Consider the following 17759-nt stretch of genomic DNA (forward strand, 5'->3'; position numbering starts at 1 on the left):
CCAATTAAAAAATTGATTCTTTGCAACAATTGATTTAGGAAATATATCAACTTGTTGTATAAACCAGACAACAAGAACATAAACTATTACATAAACACCTAGATATGTCATTCAGACACAAGAAACAGATCATGTTACAGACAATAAGAAAATCAGAGTATTTATAGAAACATCTTGATAGGTTAAAACAAAGCTAAAGAGCAAATATAGTGGAGTATAATTCAACATGATTTACGCAGAAAGTATTTCTTCTCATTTGTATAATTTGTAATGTTCTATTTTAACAACACTCGATGACCCACAATTTCAAACAATTTCACACTTCCAACAATTCAATAGCATCATGACTGGTTTGTATCCGCATTGGCTTAAAGCATGCAATTTGTAGACACAAGGGTTCAACAATATGAAGCAAATAAAACCTTTTGCGGGCTCCGTTTTTGCTTCGGTCTTCCTTTTTGCTGTAGATCTTTCGTAAACTAGTAAAAATCGTGGCAACCAGAAATCAGTTTTCAGCATTGTACCGATTCTGGAAAAAGCAAACACCCAAACAACACCATTACTCACCTTCCCCCTCTTTGTTTGATGGTGCAGACCCCCGAGTTTCAATCATTGTTGCTGACGATGTCCAGATTCAAATCGTCGGAGAGTAGCGTTGGCGAATCGTTGGAGAGTAGCGTTGGCGAAGTAGGGTTTTGTGTCACGGAGAAGGAGATGAATCGTCCGTCAAAAGCTTCTGTCTTTAGAGCGGGAATACAGAGAGTTTTTGGAAAGTTTGTCTAATTAAATCCCGCTAATTGATCATAATGAATGAAATCAAGTTGGTCAAATGACCCGTTTATTGTTAGTACCCAAATACCCTTATAATGACCGAAATCTTTTTAATTATGCCACAAAGTTGTTTAAAATAAGAATCAATCATATCTGTTAGTTACTACATCCAATGGCAGGAAATTGTCCTAGGTTTTTGTACTAAGAGGTGTTTTTGGATGGATTAAGACTCTATATATATATATATATATATATATATATATATATATATATATTGTGTGAGCATCTTGTTTCTAGTAGTATCATATACGTTTTGTAAAAATATAAATAAATTATGACACTTACATATTTATGTCATTAAGGATATCCATCGAGTCAATTCTAACATAATATTAAATTATTCAATTATGGTTATTATGGCTATAATTTTTTGGACTTATAAATCTATCAATTTTAATTCTAAACTTTTGTGTTGTTGAAATTGGGGAAGTGGAATGGATGAAGAAAACTCCATTGAAGGTGATGGAGAAAGCTGCTGGAAATAGGGAGAAACCATCGACAAAAGGGAAAAGAGAGAGTGGGAAAATTTTCATTAATGACTACATTTTGCCAAAATTACTTACAAATTACAATAAAATGCCTTTTATAGCCTAGGAAAAAATGCTAAAGACTAACTAATAAAGGAAAAACAATATCAACTAATTACATTTTTATTTTTAATTTCAACATGTATTTCTTGCTAGTTATGACACAAAATAAATATTCGTATTACCAATAAATTGGGCGGTTGCTAGATATGGAATGATAGAGTCCTACACCCCCATAGATATCCTGATATCCATTAGATAGGGAATTAAGGGTCTCTAATGATATTTAATACCCAAATATACATAGGGGAATGGATATAGAATTAAGGATCTCTAATCTATCTATCTATCTAAAAAACGAGTTTTGGGTTAAATATTGAACATTTAAAAGTTTTGGGTGAAATTTTAAATATTCATTGTTATTGAACGTTTCTTATGAATTTGATATCAATGTAATTGTAATCACCATAAAATAAAGTAATACTAATTTTCATTCAAATTCTCAATGATTAATGTAACGGTTTTCCACTAATTAAAATATTAAATTACATACAAATAACTAGCGTTTAATTGTAGAAATTAACTAGCATTGAATTATATAAATTTAGCACCGTTACATAATTAGAGAATTAACCTATCCTATTTAAATTCATGGCTATAAATATATGGTCCATAGATGCAAATACTATATTGTATTCGGCAAAATTCTTACTACAAGTTTGGGAAAAGAGAATGGCCGTTAGAGTTGTCTTCATTGCAATAGTTGAGTATTGTAATTGTGTGACAAGAATTTTCAAACAACCTGTTCATTTCATATTTTTTGATACGTTGGATAGGGGTGAGTAAAAAAACCGGAAACCGAATATCCGAACCGAACCAAACCGAAAATTTAAAATTCGGTTCGGTTATTTCGGTTTTTCGGTTCGGTTCGGTTTTGAAAATTCAAAAATTTCGGTTTTTTCGGTTCGGGCGAAGAAAAAACCAAATAACCGAATAACCGAATTTATTTAATTATTTATTTTATATATATATATATATATATGTTACTATTATTTAATTATAACCGAAATTCGGTTCGGTTATTTTGATTTTTCGGTTCGGTTCAGTTTTGAAGACTTGTCATGGAACTTCATTTTTGGATTTATTTTGATGTAATGTGTTGAAACTATTGAAGACATTTTGGTTGATATTTTTTATTGTGGAATGTTGATTGCATATTTGTATTTGTTGGTTGATGCCTTTGATGGATTAGGAATATTATCATTTTTATCATGTTATGTTTTGTAGGTTGAAAATTTCTAAGTTTCTGTACTGTTTTCTTTCTCTCCAGATTTTTGGTTTTTTAATTCGGTTTTCGGTTTAAGGTTTTTCGATTTTTCGGTTTTTTATATAATTTCGGTTTTTTGGTTTAGTTCGGGTTTTTAAGTTCGGTTTTTCGGTTTTCGGTTTCGGTTCGGTTTTAGTTTTAGGCGAAATTCGGTTTTTCGGGTTCGGTTCGGTTAGGGTGAAAAACCGAACCGAACCCAAATGCACACCCCTAACGTTGAAGAGTGAATTTTGTATGTAAAATGTAAATGGTGAGATTATTATGGTGGTATTTGGGTGTGTAGATGACCCTAATTGCCCAGTTGTAGTTCATCGTTGAGTTCAATGAAGCTTGGATGGAGAATGTAATCAGCAAAAAATAAAATAACATTTTGTGATTAGTTATATCTATAACGTCTTATTTGATATTTATTTCATTTAAATTAAGATCCGAATTCTTTTTTGGACTATAAAAATATGACATGTGGTAGTTATAAATTCTTTCACTCTTTATTTTCTATTACATGTCACTGAATTTTCGATAAACTTTATTCTTTGGGTTCATCTTTCAATTGGATAGATTTGATTAATTATCATTATTTATGTAAATGCAGGAATTATATACACTACGTGGAATGTGGTGTTGGAGGTAATTGTTTAAGCATAAATTTTAAATCATTTCATGTAAGTTTGAGTTTTGTAGTTTATTTCGATAATTGATATTGAGCTACCAATGTTTTCTTTATTTTAATATTAATCTAAAACTTAAAATAATATTATATCTTTTGAGATAATGAAATTTAATGTCGAATCTCCAATTGATCGAGAATAAGAAGGAAACGGGATGGATACGTAAGCTGCGGCAGAAGTATATTGCAGAAGAAATTAACACCTGAGTGAAGAAGAAGATTTGGCAATGTGTTTATGTTAGGTTAATGTTTTATTTATTTATTTATTTAATTTAGAACTATTTTTATGTTTGACTTTGGAAATAATTTTCATGCACGATTATTATAAGCAACATGTCTTTTTTCGTGGGAGAGATTGTGTGAATGTTTTGAAAAATTTAATTTGTATCTAGGAGATTGACGCAAATAAGTTTTCCAAAAGAACTAATATTTTTTTTATCATATTGTAAATTTTTTTTATGTCCCATATACTTAACTACTTTATCTCTATATTTTATTGACTCTTTAGTACTGATGATTATCTCTATTTTTATTGATGTGTATGGTATTGAAGCATTTATATTTTCTATTAATACAATATAAAATATGTTTGTTGTTTTGTGGTAGACATTAATATAATATAAAATTATGATTATTGTTCTGTGATAGAGAATAAAATGGTCATTTAAATTGCTTTATACATCTATGATTTTTAAAGCACTTGGTTGATTTATAAAGTTGTTTAATTATATATTTTAGGGTTAGTTCATTTAAATTGTATTACACATCTGTGATTTTTAACCATGAGATTAAAATATGAAGTTACAGTGATGAAATTAAATCGAGCTGTGCATCGCACGGGCATGATACTAGTGATATTTAATACCCAAATATACATAGGGGGTGTGATCAGCTTTTTTATGAGAGCTAATTCCTTAAAAGTCAAATTGATACAAATTGTATGATTTGATTTATAAAAATAATAAGCATATATTAATTGATAACAAATTGTAAAACTTGTTTTATAACAATAATATTCGGTGAAGATTGTCTTAAGTGAATTGAAATACTCAATATATATCAGAGTGAACTTCAAAAACAGTCTCTGGACTATGCGTTTATCTCGCCCTTAGTCCCTGGACTTTTAAAATATCCCCAGACAACCATGGGCTAAGCGTTTATCTCGAAAATGGTCATTTTTCACTGTTTTGGGTCGAAAATACCCTTTTAGGGGCTTGAGCAATTCCCTCATTTCCAAAATTTGACTTTTTCAGACTGTCAGCACATTTATTGATTTGTACAGGTTGTCTGATTTTTTATATTTCTCTCCTCCATCTCTCTTCCCTTCTTCTTCATCCTCTTCCTTCTGCAAAAGTCGACGCAAAATAGGTATCAAATGGATTGTTGCGAGAAAAGGTTTATTTCTGGTGGTGTTATCCGAATTGTGTGGATTTTGACTTGATTGGGCATATTCGGCGCGAAGGTGGGGAAATTTTGACTTGGTTTCCGTTGTTTGTTTTATTTGTAGCCATTATCATGGGTTTGAGCAAGTAGGTTTGATAGATACATTGCAGTTTGTGAGTTTTGGGGAAATTTGTAATTGGCGTGAATTTTATTTGATTATTCGTGGTAGCGGCGGCGGATGCGGATGCCAACGACGAGCCGCAATGATGGATCTAGGTGGGTCGGAGGGGGTCGGCGACCCCACCGCCGGCCAACGCGGGCCGAGAAACTCCATTAGTTCCGATCTTTGAAATCGCCGTCGACCCCACGGTGTGTCGGGGCAGAGAAGATAGCAGATGCAGTGTTTGGTGTCTATATAAGTTTGACGAGAAATCGAGAGAGAGTAACACCTTGAACATTTCCGAGAAGAAATTCGAAAAATGAGTTGCAGAAAGTGAAAAGATGAGTTGAGAAGAAGAAGAAAGGTTTATTGCGGGACCCACTTTTAGTTGGTGGGCTGAAAAAATAAGGCATTTAATATTAGTAGTATTAAATTAATCATTATAAATGTAATTCATATTTTAAAAAAATACTAATGGATTCGTAGCTATGGATATATCTTATTTTGATGGAAAATAATAAAATAGATTATTGCAAAATATTGAAAATTAATAGTGTAGTATTTTCATAAAACTTTAGTTAGTTATGTGAAGTGATAATACGATTTTAGAATTAAATTTAATTTTCAATGTTAATTAATTTATTTATTTTGTCATTTTTTATGAAAAAGACTTCTTATTTTTATGATTTTACTTCATTGGAGTTTGGGTTGTCATTGGATAACGGTAAGATGGGTATTTTTGCAGATGTGTTTAACAAAAACCTTATCCTTAATAGTAGCAATTTGTAATTGGGTGATTGTCGATAAAATCAACTTGGTTTTCCAATTTGTAATTTGCAAAATTATTCTATATATGATTCGTTCGAAAAGTCCGAAATCGAGAAAAAAACTGATGGTACCTAGTAAGGAGTAATATAGTGGGTGGGGTACTTAAATGGATCTCGTTAGAAATGTTACTCAAGTGAAAAAGATGTTGAAATAATATCAGATGTAGTATACGGTTAAATCAACTTCAAAAAATAATATCAAATTGGCTCCCTGATTACTATATACGATGTAATACAAAAAATAATATCATATCGGGTATTAAAAGAAATATCAGATGTAGTACTTGGCAGAGTATTGGGCATTTTTTACTTATAAAGAGAAGAGAGATAGAAGAGAGAAGGTGTTTAAAAGAGAGGCAAGATAGAGAATTATAAAGTGATAAATCTATGATACAACCTGCACAAAATAAAATAATAAGCTTACACATTGCCACACTCAAAAGTAAAAATATTAAAATGACTAAAATGGCCAAACCCCCAAAAGGGTCTTTTCGATCCAAAACAGTAAAAAATGACCATTTTCGAGATAAACGCTTAGTCCAGGATTATCTGGAGATATTTTGAAAGTCCAGGAACTAAGAGTATCCACAGCAGAGAGCACACCGCTGTCCGTCCGTCCGTGCCAGCGGCACGACACCGCTGTCCGCCGCTGCGCTCTTGGCGCTGGCACGGCGCTGCTCTTAGCTAAGAGCACGTCAGTGCCAGCGAGCAGGGCGACGTGGCGCGTTTCTATTGGCCGTTGACATATTTTTTCTTTTTAAAAAAAAATCAAAAATAATACCAAAAATTAAAAAAATATATTTTTGGATTCCCAAAAATATACAGATTTTATTACCATTTTTTTGATTTTTTTAAAAATAAATTAATCCCAAAATCATCTATAAATACACACATTCATCATCCATTTGGGCAAAATTCGGCCACGAGTAGTGGGTTTTTTTAATTTTATGAATTTAATTATGTAATTTTTAATATTTAAGACAATAATGAAGAAAATTTTAATTTTTAGGGTTTTAATTATGTAATATTACGGTTATTTTTAATGCATTTTAATATTGTGGAAATATTTTTATTTAAATTGAATAATAGAATGGTGGAACCCTTGAGCATGTCCTTACGGAATAGCACGGATGTGAGTGTTGTGCTCTTACCTAAGAGTAGGGAGTAATCCGTGCTCGTTGGCAAGAGCACGGATGTTGATGCTCTAAGGGCGGGACTGTTTTTGTACTACACTCTATATAAAAAATTGAATATAAATTGTTACATTAGTATTTGAATATATCCCGTCATGCATATCAGAAATCATGATGTCAACACGGACTAAACGCTGAATGGCTGAAATAACTAAACTAAAAGGCGGTGTAATGCACCTTCCTCGCCATGTAGTTTTCCTTAGCCGCCTCACTTTCCTCTCCCTATATATATAGCCTCCCCCACAACTCCCAAATCCTCAATTCTAAACTTTCTCAAATCCCTAATTCCAACCAATTAATCAACTCAACAAATGGAGTATCGCCGCTTGAACATCACCCTCCTCTCCGCGCAGGGCCTCAAGGACGTCAACCACTTCTCCAAAATGGACGTCTACGTCGACGTCTCCATCGCCGGCTACCCCCAATCGATGCAGCGCACCCTCGTCGACAAGAACTCCGGCACTTCCCCCCAAATGGAACCACCGCATGGAGTTCGTGGTCGACGAGCCCTACCTCACCAAGCCCGGCCTCTCCCTCCTCTTCCAGCTCCGCACGCAGAGCACCATCGGCCCCGACAAGGACATCGGCGCCGTCACCGTCTCCGTCCACGACCTCTTCCGCCCCGACTCCGCCGCCGCTGACCGCACCGTCGACCATCAGGTCATCACGCCCTCCGGCAAATCCAAAGGAACCCTAAAATTCGCCTACAAATTTGGGGATAAATTCACCCACCAGGTTGCGGAGCCCAAGCGCGCGGCGGAGGAGCCCGTCACGGCGTATCCGCCGCCGCCGCAGTATGCCTACCCGCCCGCGCAGCAGCATCCTGGGTACGGGTACGGAGGGTATCCAACGACGAGCGGGTATGGGCAAGGGTACCCAGCTGCTCCGCCGGCGGGATATGCGGCGTACGCGCAGCCGCAGAAGCCGAAGAAGAATAGGATGGGCGGTGGATTAGGGTTGGGATTGGGGGCGGGATTGCTGGGAGGATTGTTGGTGGGAGATATTGGCGAATCGGCGGCTTATGCTGATGGTTACGGCGATGCCATGGGCGATATGGGTGATTTTGATTTCTAGATGATTTGTTATTCATTTCTTTCTTACTTTTCTTCTTTATTTGTTTCTGCATAAGAGTGGATGTTTAGCTATTGTATATATGAATTAAATCTGATAATGATATCCAGTTTTCTTTATACATGAATCCAAAACAATGGTATGGAAGGAACATTGGCAAGTTTCTTCAGATCTGTGGGAACATATTAAAACCGATATTATAGTCGAGGTAAAATTGTGAAGTTTAAAACTAAATATTGAAATAAAAATCATACTGTATTAGTATCGTTTAGATAATTTTAATACTAAAATAAAAATATATTCTTATTTAATGAGATCAGTGTCATAAATTGAGAAAATGATATCTTCCACATTGGATATTATCATATCTCAGAAAATAATTAAAAAATTCATCCATCACCTTTACAGATTAGTCTAAATTATGTCATAAATTTTGATAACGATATCTTCCACTTACGATATTTATCATATACTATAAAATTAATAAAATTCACCCATCACCTTTAGTCGCCGCAATCCACACAAATGCTCATCTTATCTTTCATAAAATTAAAATTAAAATTAAAATTAAAATTCACCATCACCTTTAATTGAATCAAACACACGAGTATATTGAACCTGAACTGATATTTTCTTATTTAATTGGAGAAATTATATCACATTAAAAACGTCATCATTTTTTATTTTTGCGCTCTAAAATATTACTACTATTAGTTATGAAGTGTCAATTGAAATAATTATGTTCATAATATCTCAGATGAGTTTGTCATAAACCCAAAATATTTGCAAAGATGTTTCACACTTTTTTTTGCATTTGATGTATTAAAAAATGTAATGTAAGAGAATAAATAAGTTTATGAGTATCATCTTATCTTTTAGATGACATGAGTTTTAATGTATGATTAATTAAATAAGAAAAAGTGATTAAAGTATGGCCAGTAAATAATATATTTTAAAAAAATACAAATAGACTATTTTTATGTAATGAACTAAAATGAAAAGAATTTATATTTTCATGGAAAAGGATGAAATATAATTATACTTTGCTTGAACGTAAATATTAATAGTTTCAAAAAATAAAATTAGATTTTTTAGAATTAAATATATCTCTTAATAAATGTCTTAGGAGTATTTGATTTTCTAAAAAAGTCATTTATATTTAGATAAATGGAGTATCATTTATAAGGAACAAAGTTTTAATTGTCCTAAGAGAATTATGCAACTGTATTATTTACGAATAAAGTCTTTATGTAGTCTTGTTTTTAAATTGTGAAGTCTTAATTGTGCTAAAGAAAAGTTTTACTACTCCGTATTTGATTTTGTCAAAAGTCTTATTTACATGTAAAAAATTCTCATGTACAAAAGCAAAATTATACGCTAAATATTAAGAAAGTGTTACTCCATTTGCATTTGATTAAAAATCTTTTTATATTTAATTAAAATATTATTTATGAATAAAAGGAGAAATTAAATCTTAAAATCTTATTTTCGATTTAAAAGATGTTACTCTAATTAAAGAAAAGTCTTAGTATTTGGTTTTGTGAACATCTTATTTATGAATAGTTTTATCATGAGCACAAAATAGTTTTACTGAAATCTTATTTTCTACTTAAATATACAATGAACACAATTAGATCGATATATTTAGGTAATTCCATGCAGAATATATAGTTTTACGAATAAGTATAAAAATCATTCATGTTATATGCAAACGAACGCCCAAAAGAACGAATGAAAATTTATGACAAATTTATTAAGAAAGTAAGAATCTAATTCAAAGAGGCTATAGCTATACCGACTATTCCCAACCATAACTCCCTTTAGAATATTTATTATCTTTTCAGAATATTAAATACTACGAGTAGTGTTCAAATTGGAGATACGATTTTTCACTAATAAAAAAAACTGCAGGCATGTTTGGGCAGGTCAAACCGTCCATGGTGTGTTTGCGACCTTTGTTCTTATTCGATTCTATTTCCTCTTATATTCTGTAACGCCCCACTTTTCGAACCCTAATTTTTAAACCATAAGACGATTGCTCTTATTTCTTTGATTGCCGCAATTAAATGCCAAATTGTTATGTATTTGCCTTGGTGACCTAATTCTGATTTGACCGAGTCAAATTCGTCGATTTATGACGTGACTTTAATTAATTGATGCGAAATGAGATATATATTGCAGTAAATTATATTTTTTTGGGGAGTGAGATTTAAATAAGATCATCAATAATTACCTTGCCCTTTTGTTGAGAAATTTTCGACCACTGTTAATTGATGGAGATGAATTCTATTTTCTTGGATTTAATTATTTGTTTGGGATAATTATCCAAATTAAATCCAAAACCAATTATTCTTTATTTCCTCCATGGAAATTTCAACCCCTATGACTTGTTCATGGAGATTTTCGAAATCTCCTAATTTTGGGAGAGGAGAAATTAATTATTCTATAATTGATTCCTTACTTATTTCTTTCCATGAATGAATTGGAATATCCTAGCAAGTCTTGCCTTACTTTATTCTATTAAAGATTTGGAAATTTTCCTTGTGGGAGGAACCAAAAATCACACGCCTACTTCCTATTAATTTGGGAGGATTTTATTATTTTTCTACTCCGTATTATTTTATTCTACTCCATGAAGTACCAAATAAAATGATAGGCTAATTAATTAGCTATGATTTTCGAAAATCTCTCCTTATTTCTCCCAAAATTCACTTTGATTTCCCTCCCTCAAATCTCCTTCAAATATTCATGCAATTAATTCTCCAAATCTTCCTAATTAATTGAGAGCCTATTCTAATCCTATAAATAAGAGGGGAAGGAGAACCCTAACCCCAAATCTCACGTCTCTCTCTCCCTCACATACGCCCCTCCCCTCTCCAATCTTCTCCACTTGTTCTTCTACTCCACTCTTCCATTGCCAAGAGTTGTTGAAGAATCGAGATTTATATTTGTTCTACCGATCGTTTTAATCAAGAAAGGTACAATCAAACCTCTATTCTTCATCCTCTCCATTCAAGCATTCTTTTGACTCCCTCATGCATATAGTGAGTGTAGGGATTTCAAATCTAAGAATCTAATCGGTGGGGAATTTGTGTTTGTATGTGTGTATGCGTTTGAATACAATTGCGTGAAGTCTAAATAGATCATTGGTGAATGATGTGTGATTATAAGAAAACATGAGTGTGAAGACTCTTTTAAGCATGTTTGTGTGTTAGAAGCATGAAAAGGGCGTGTTTGAATGAATGGGGATAAAACCCTAATTCGAATTTTGAAACATGAAAAAACGGCGAGTTCGGACAGTAGGCTCTGACGCGTATTTGACCGACCAAATGAACTCCTTTTTGTTCGATTCCTTTTTCTGAGTAAACTTCATGGTGTCTTCTATGTTTTGTGTGAGTTTCAACCCTTTTAGACAAAGGATGAATTTTTGGTAAATTTTTGAAGTTAACTGCGCAGTTCTGCCCGAAAATGTTTTCTCGACCTGTAGGTGACGTTTTCGATTTGACCAACCTAAAAAGGTTATTTTGACGTGACCTTTTTAACTGGAAGTTATTTGATGAGTCTACTGCTTTGTGGTAAAATTTTAGCCCCAACGGAAGTCGGGTGAATTTTTAATGATTTTTACAAAATGATATCGCAGTGCTGCCAGATTTCTGTCTTTACGAAAAAACAACTATGTTATTATGTGAAATGATATACATGATTTATATATGTGTTAAAGAGCCACTCTATGATGAAGTGATGTGTTATTCAAGGATGTATGTTATGGTGTGTTTCCTTTTGTCGATGGGGAAAAGGGAAAAACGTGGGGACATGCATAATTATGAGTCAATGTTTGTGACTGATTGGTAATACATACTATCTAAAGGTGATAACTCGTGCGCGAAGCGTGATAACAAAGGGAAAGCAGTACTTGAAATCTAAAAGGTCGAGTTGGGCTCTCTTTTAAATAAGGACATCGTCCTAAATATTTTATTAATGGAAATGAAATTATGTTTATCATGCGTGCTTTGATTTTTACGTGCCTATCTGAAATGGCTTTTGCCATTTTTATATAAATCGAATTCGGATCCTTGTAGAGCCGCAAACTCTACTCGGATTAGTGTACACCTATGGTAGACCGTGTGCTAGCGTACGGGCTGACCGGTCTAGTGACCTGGTTTGCGGCCGCATTCCTTATCATGTATGAGCAGATATGGTTGACGTCTATGGGAAAATGACTGCGCAGTCGAGATTTTGAACAATGGAAAATATTTTGGTGCCTCGGGCCTTTCTAAAAGTTAAAACCCCGATGGTTACTTACATATGGCATGATAACATATACTCTTATTTAAAAATATTTCTGGCATGAGCCACTGAGTATTTTCATAGTACTCAGCCCTGCATGTGTTTTCCCTCTGTGCAAGTTGAGCGGCGACGAGGGGTTGGTGGTGTTGAGCAGAAATAAATGAATTACTATGGTTGTTTTGAAACTCCGAGTGTCGTTGTGTCCTCACACATGACTTCACTCTTCTCTTGGATGCTTCCGCTGTGATGTTTTCTTTACTTACTTGCGTTAAACTTTAAAACTGTTTAATTGGATGTTGAAAACTCGTTATCTTTTGAATAATGTCAAACCTTTAAGTCTTTTCCTTTATTAAACATAAATACCCTTGGTCGTTTATTTATTTAACTTAAATTCTTGGTCAAACCGTTATTGAAACCCTAGTTTACTATGTCTATTCATCAAGTCCCTTAATCACGATCGCCGCTTTTACTAACCCTAAAGGGCGGTCGTGACATATTCCTGTTCACAATCCCACGCATTTCACAAAAACTTACTCTCTCAAATTGGACTTTAATTTCTTTGGACACAAGATTTATAAAAAAAATGATACTAGTAAGAGAAGTGAAAAGAGAATAAAAGTAAGATTGAGTAAAAGTATTATTTTTTACTAAAAAAAATAAACGATTCACTTATACTCGTGGAATAGCTAGTTCAAAAAAGAATACGACTCAATGATAGTGAAATGGGTGGAATATGATTCCACCAAACTTGCTTTTATTGACTTAATCTACACTATAGTGCGTCCAAATAATTCAGTGTTTATGTGCATAGCCTTATGTATAAGTACATGGTTTCAAGAGGGTATGTTTATTTTTTAGTTTGCGTGATTATCCATGGCTTTTACAATCAATTTAAGTTTGTAAAAAAATTAACATTTGATCAAAGTTTCTAATATTAGCGACCAATTGCATGCCAATAAATAAAAGCTGAACTTGTACGAAGAAATGAAGTTAACCAATGTTCGGTCATAATTTATACTCACTTCGTCTCATAAGAATATGCACTTTTGGTTGGACACGGGTTTTTATGCACGATTGGTAAAGTAAGAGAAAAGTAGAAAGAAAAAGTAATTAAAGTATTATTAGTAAAAAAATGCATATTCTTGTGGGACGAAGTAAATATGTACTATGTTAGAATTGGTAACAAGAAGCATTCATGGTCTAGTGGTCCAATACCAATAGTATCTTGCTATGCTATAGATCATATGTGATTCCCGGTCGGTACATTTTTGAGGTTATGATGCTTGATACATTGTTGGTAATAGGTTACCTTCAACTCTCCCATTTGGTGTAAACTATAAACCAACATCTCATATAAAGGCTGACAACTTCATTGGTCATGACTGACTTCGTTTTTATCATGCTATCACTCTGGATTGACTCTTAAATATTCTTGTCGGTAGACCATGCCAAATATTGTTGGTTCCTTTTTTTCCATGTCAAACTTTGGGTCGGCGGCTGATTGAAGGCGTTTCCAGGCGATTCACCAGGCCGACCCCACCTAGTTTCCAGGCGATTCACCGGGCCGACCCCACCTAGATCCGCCGGTGGCACCAACATTAAATAGCAGAAAAATTCATCTCAAAATATTACTCTATTTAGTATATAAACTATATTTTTGCAATAGCTTCATATTTGGTGTTAGTTTCGTGAAAAAAGGAAAAGTAGGTTTGAGTTTGCAATTTTGCATTATGATTTGGAAAAGTTTTCTATACCAAAAATTCAAATTTGGTGTATGATTGGAGATGGCCCTACTAATGCTCTCTCCAAGGCATGCACCTAGAAGTGACACGGCACTAATTCAGCCCAAGATCAGAGGAGGTGCAAGACGTTTAAACATCCAACCCTTATGCAAATATTGAGTCTTTTTTTGTTGTTTTATATGTCATGTGTTTCTTATACTTGTTGTGAATGACACATAAGCTTCAGACTGTGGTCTAGTATATGTGATAGCGATCCATGTTTTTCGTTCACTTATTTTTGTAGAGGGATTAGATAGTGAACAAGTTATGTTAACACCTATAAGGAGTCATTATCTTATTATTAACTGTCTATCTAGGATGGAGTAATGTGGAGCTTTATTGTTTAATTGTCTATCATATGAGTGATATATATGATGATAATTGATGATTCTATGTTCTATATGAGCTACGATAAATGCATGCATGCACTATAGTGATATATTTTTTTATATATAAATAAAAATGCTCAATCCTGAAAGGGAGGTGAGCCCGAGTGTGTTACAGAGAACATGAAAAAACAAAAGCTAAACAGCTAGAGCAAAAAACAAAGAAAAGCCGCCCACGAAAAGTCCTAACAACAAACTAACAGAAGTAACAAAACAAACCAACACCAGCACAAAACCAGACAATTCGATAAAGCTGCCAAACCTAAAGACCATCCCCAGTTCGTCCAAGCTATGGGTCCTGTCTTTTGTCTGATCATCTTCTCAAATCATTTAACTTTTCGAGAGCTTGTTCTGAAGAGAAGGGAAAATCATAGCACCAACCCCGAGTCCACAAGCCAAGCTGCCAGAAAAGTTTCCTTTTTTTCAAAATCTCAATTCGGATTCAAGCCTTGAACCTTATTCCGAATTATTCCAAATGGACCATGTAATGACTATAGTGATATATGAATGATTTGACTAGATGTGAATCGTTAAAATTTAAATGATAGTACTACAATAAAGTATAACTTTTACATTTTAAATATGACATATATCCAAAGCTATTAATGTCAAAACAAATACTAATAAGTTAATATACGAGGAAATAACTAATCACAAATAAAAATAAATAAATAAATAAATGTATAAAAAGATCATAAAGAGCAATTCAGTTGACAAGAAAGTTTTAAACAAATAGTAACCCTAAATATTATAAATATGGACCCATAATTCTCTAACACTACTTTCATCGCCTCTTTCCACCCTCTCTTTTACTTTACCAATTGCTCATTAAACTCATGTCATGTAGTATAATTTTATCTATTTTTCGTGGACAGAGGACCAAATGCTCACCCCTAACGGAGGTAGAACTACAGAATTATATGGTGGATAAAATTATATTAAATGACATTTGAATGAAAGTAAAAGATATGAAAATTAGGTACGAGAAATAAGTTCATTGTGCTACAACAAAAAGATTGGCTAACGATATTTTTTAATGTTATTATAGATAGGGGTGGGTCGATACGATATATCGTATCGAAAACGTTGTATCGTATATCGTATCGAAAATATCGATATGAAAGAATTTCATATCGTTATCGTATCGAAAGTTTCGATATATCGAATTTCGATATATCGAACTTTCGATATGGAGGATATCTATATCGTTATCGTATCGATATTTCGATATATCGTATCAAAATTCGATATATCGAAAATATCGATATATATCGTATATTCGATATAAACGATATATCGTACCGAAATTCGATATATCGAAAATATCGATATATATCGTATATTCGATATAAAACGATATATCGCGATATAAGGAAATTCATATCGTTATCGTATCGAAAACTTACGATACGGTATTGTTTCGTATCGAAAATTACGATATATCGAAAATCCGATATTTTTTCGATATTTTTTAATACGATACGAGCGATATATCATTTTTTCGATAATTTTCCCCATCCCTAATTATAGATGCTGATTTGCATATTTAATTATACCAGCAATGCTTCATTAAGTGTTTTTATTGTTGGTGTCCCAATTAAAATTAGGGGACACGAATAGAAACATCATATAAGATAATTTGCCCTTAATTATGGACGCTTTCTTTCCTAAATTATGATTATTTAAAAAAAAATCAAACACTAATGCATGCGTCCCTTGTGTCCTTAAGTTTGTTTTAGTATTGACTGAGTTGTGAATGTGGTTTACAACTTTTCTTCCGGATTTATATATATATAGAGGATTGTATTCAAATCCTTTTTCCATATTTTCTCCTATTTCCTTTATATATATATTTTCATATATATATATATATACATCATTAGTCATCGATGGCTAATATAACTTCTAATGAGTTAGACGTTGGTTGTGGAAATGGCATGTCATAAGTTTGTGTCAGACTGTCAGCAATATGTATAGTTCGACTCCCCTATGCAGTAAACTAAATGAAAAAAAATCCAAATTATGTTTTTAAAGGAATGTGAAAATAGATTTTTAAACTACAATTATTTATGATGTTTGTAAATTACCTAGTTTGTTGCCTACCATATTTTCCGGAGCAAATATTACAATATCTTTGACATATCATTTTGCGGTTTGACCCTTAGAGTGAAATTCTGATTATAATAAAATGGGTAGATTGGTTGATTAACCCATGAAATTAAGTTAAAAATTAAAAAATATGAGATGAGTTAAGTCGAGACCCGATCGAATTAGGGTAAGGGTTTCAATAATGTATATATTTGCGCAAATATCCAATCTGAATCTTTGAATCCAAAGATGAAGCTCAAAATCATGGTGCGATCAGCGCAGATTTTCAAGAGCCCCAGGATGAAGCTCTACGCCGTCGTGGGAGGCCCCTCTTGGCAGAGAATCACGGTGGACATGCGCACCGCAACGCCACTGTGGTCCCCGATGGAGTTCGAGGTCGGCCAATTAGGTTGCGAGGAAACCCTGGTTGCATGCATCAAGTGCAAGAGAAGTGTGTGGATGGGATTCGGCAAAAGTGTGGCTGTGGGGTCGGTTGAGTTGGGGGTGAGAGCGCTGCTGGATTATTATCGACGGAATTCGCGGGGAAATATGCCGCTGGATATTGCGCTTCCGATATCGTCCAAGTCGGGGAAGCCGCGGGGAGTTTTGTATATGGCCTACATGTTTGTCGATCCGTCGGCGCCACCGTGCGCTCGTCGGTACTGCGCCGCTGCTGTTGTGCCTTCGGCGCCACCAATCGAAGAGTATGCTAGGCAGTACTACGCCGCTGCTCCAGTTGTGACTTTTGTGCCTTCGGCGCCACCCGTGGAAGAGTATGCCCATCAGTACGACGCCGTTGTGCCTTCAGCGCCGTATCTGCCGGACGAGATTAAATTACTTTGATATGATTATATATATATATAGGGATATATTCAGATCATTTTTCTATCTTTTGTTTTATTATTCTTTTTAATCTAAGCCCCACGATTTTGTCATCCGACGGGATTGATGTCACATGTCATTTAATAATGCAGATTTTCAGTTGAATAATGCAGATTTTCAGTTGGCACACCAACTAATAATGCAAATTTTTGTTCTAATAATGTATACCGACCAATAATGCAGATTTTTCGTCAAATAATGCAGATCATCACAACCATCCAATTCAATGATCCAAGGGTTGTGATTAAAAAGAACATTGCACTGAAAAGTTGTGAAGGACCTTAACACACCCTTATATATATATGGTTGTATTATATACCAAACTAGTTTTAAACACTAAACGTCAAAC

General features: G+C 33.8%; 1 pseudogene; it reads left to right on the top strand.

Annotated features, from left to right (window-relative positions):
• The first annotated feature begins 7163 nt into the window (after window positions 1-7163).
• On the top strand, window positions 7164-8257 carry LOC121800222 (annotated as a pseudogene).
• The last annotated feature ends 9502 nt before the right edge of the window (window positions 8258-17759 follow it).

Source organism: Salvia splendens, chromosome 1, assembly GCF_004379255.2.
Source record: "Salvia splendens isolate huo1 chromosome 1, SspV2, whole genome shotgun sequence".
In the NCBI taxonomy this organism is placed as follows: domain Eukaryota; kingdom Viridiplantae; phylum Streptophyta; class Magnoliopsida; order Lamiales; family Lamiaceae; genus Salvia; species Salvia splendens.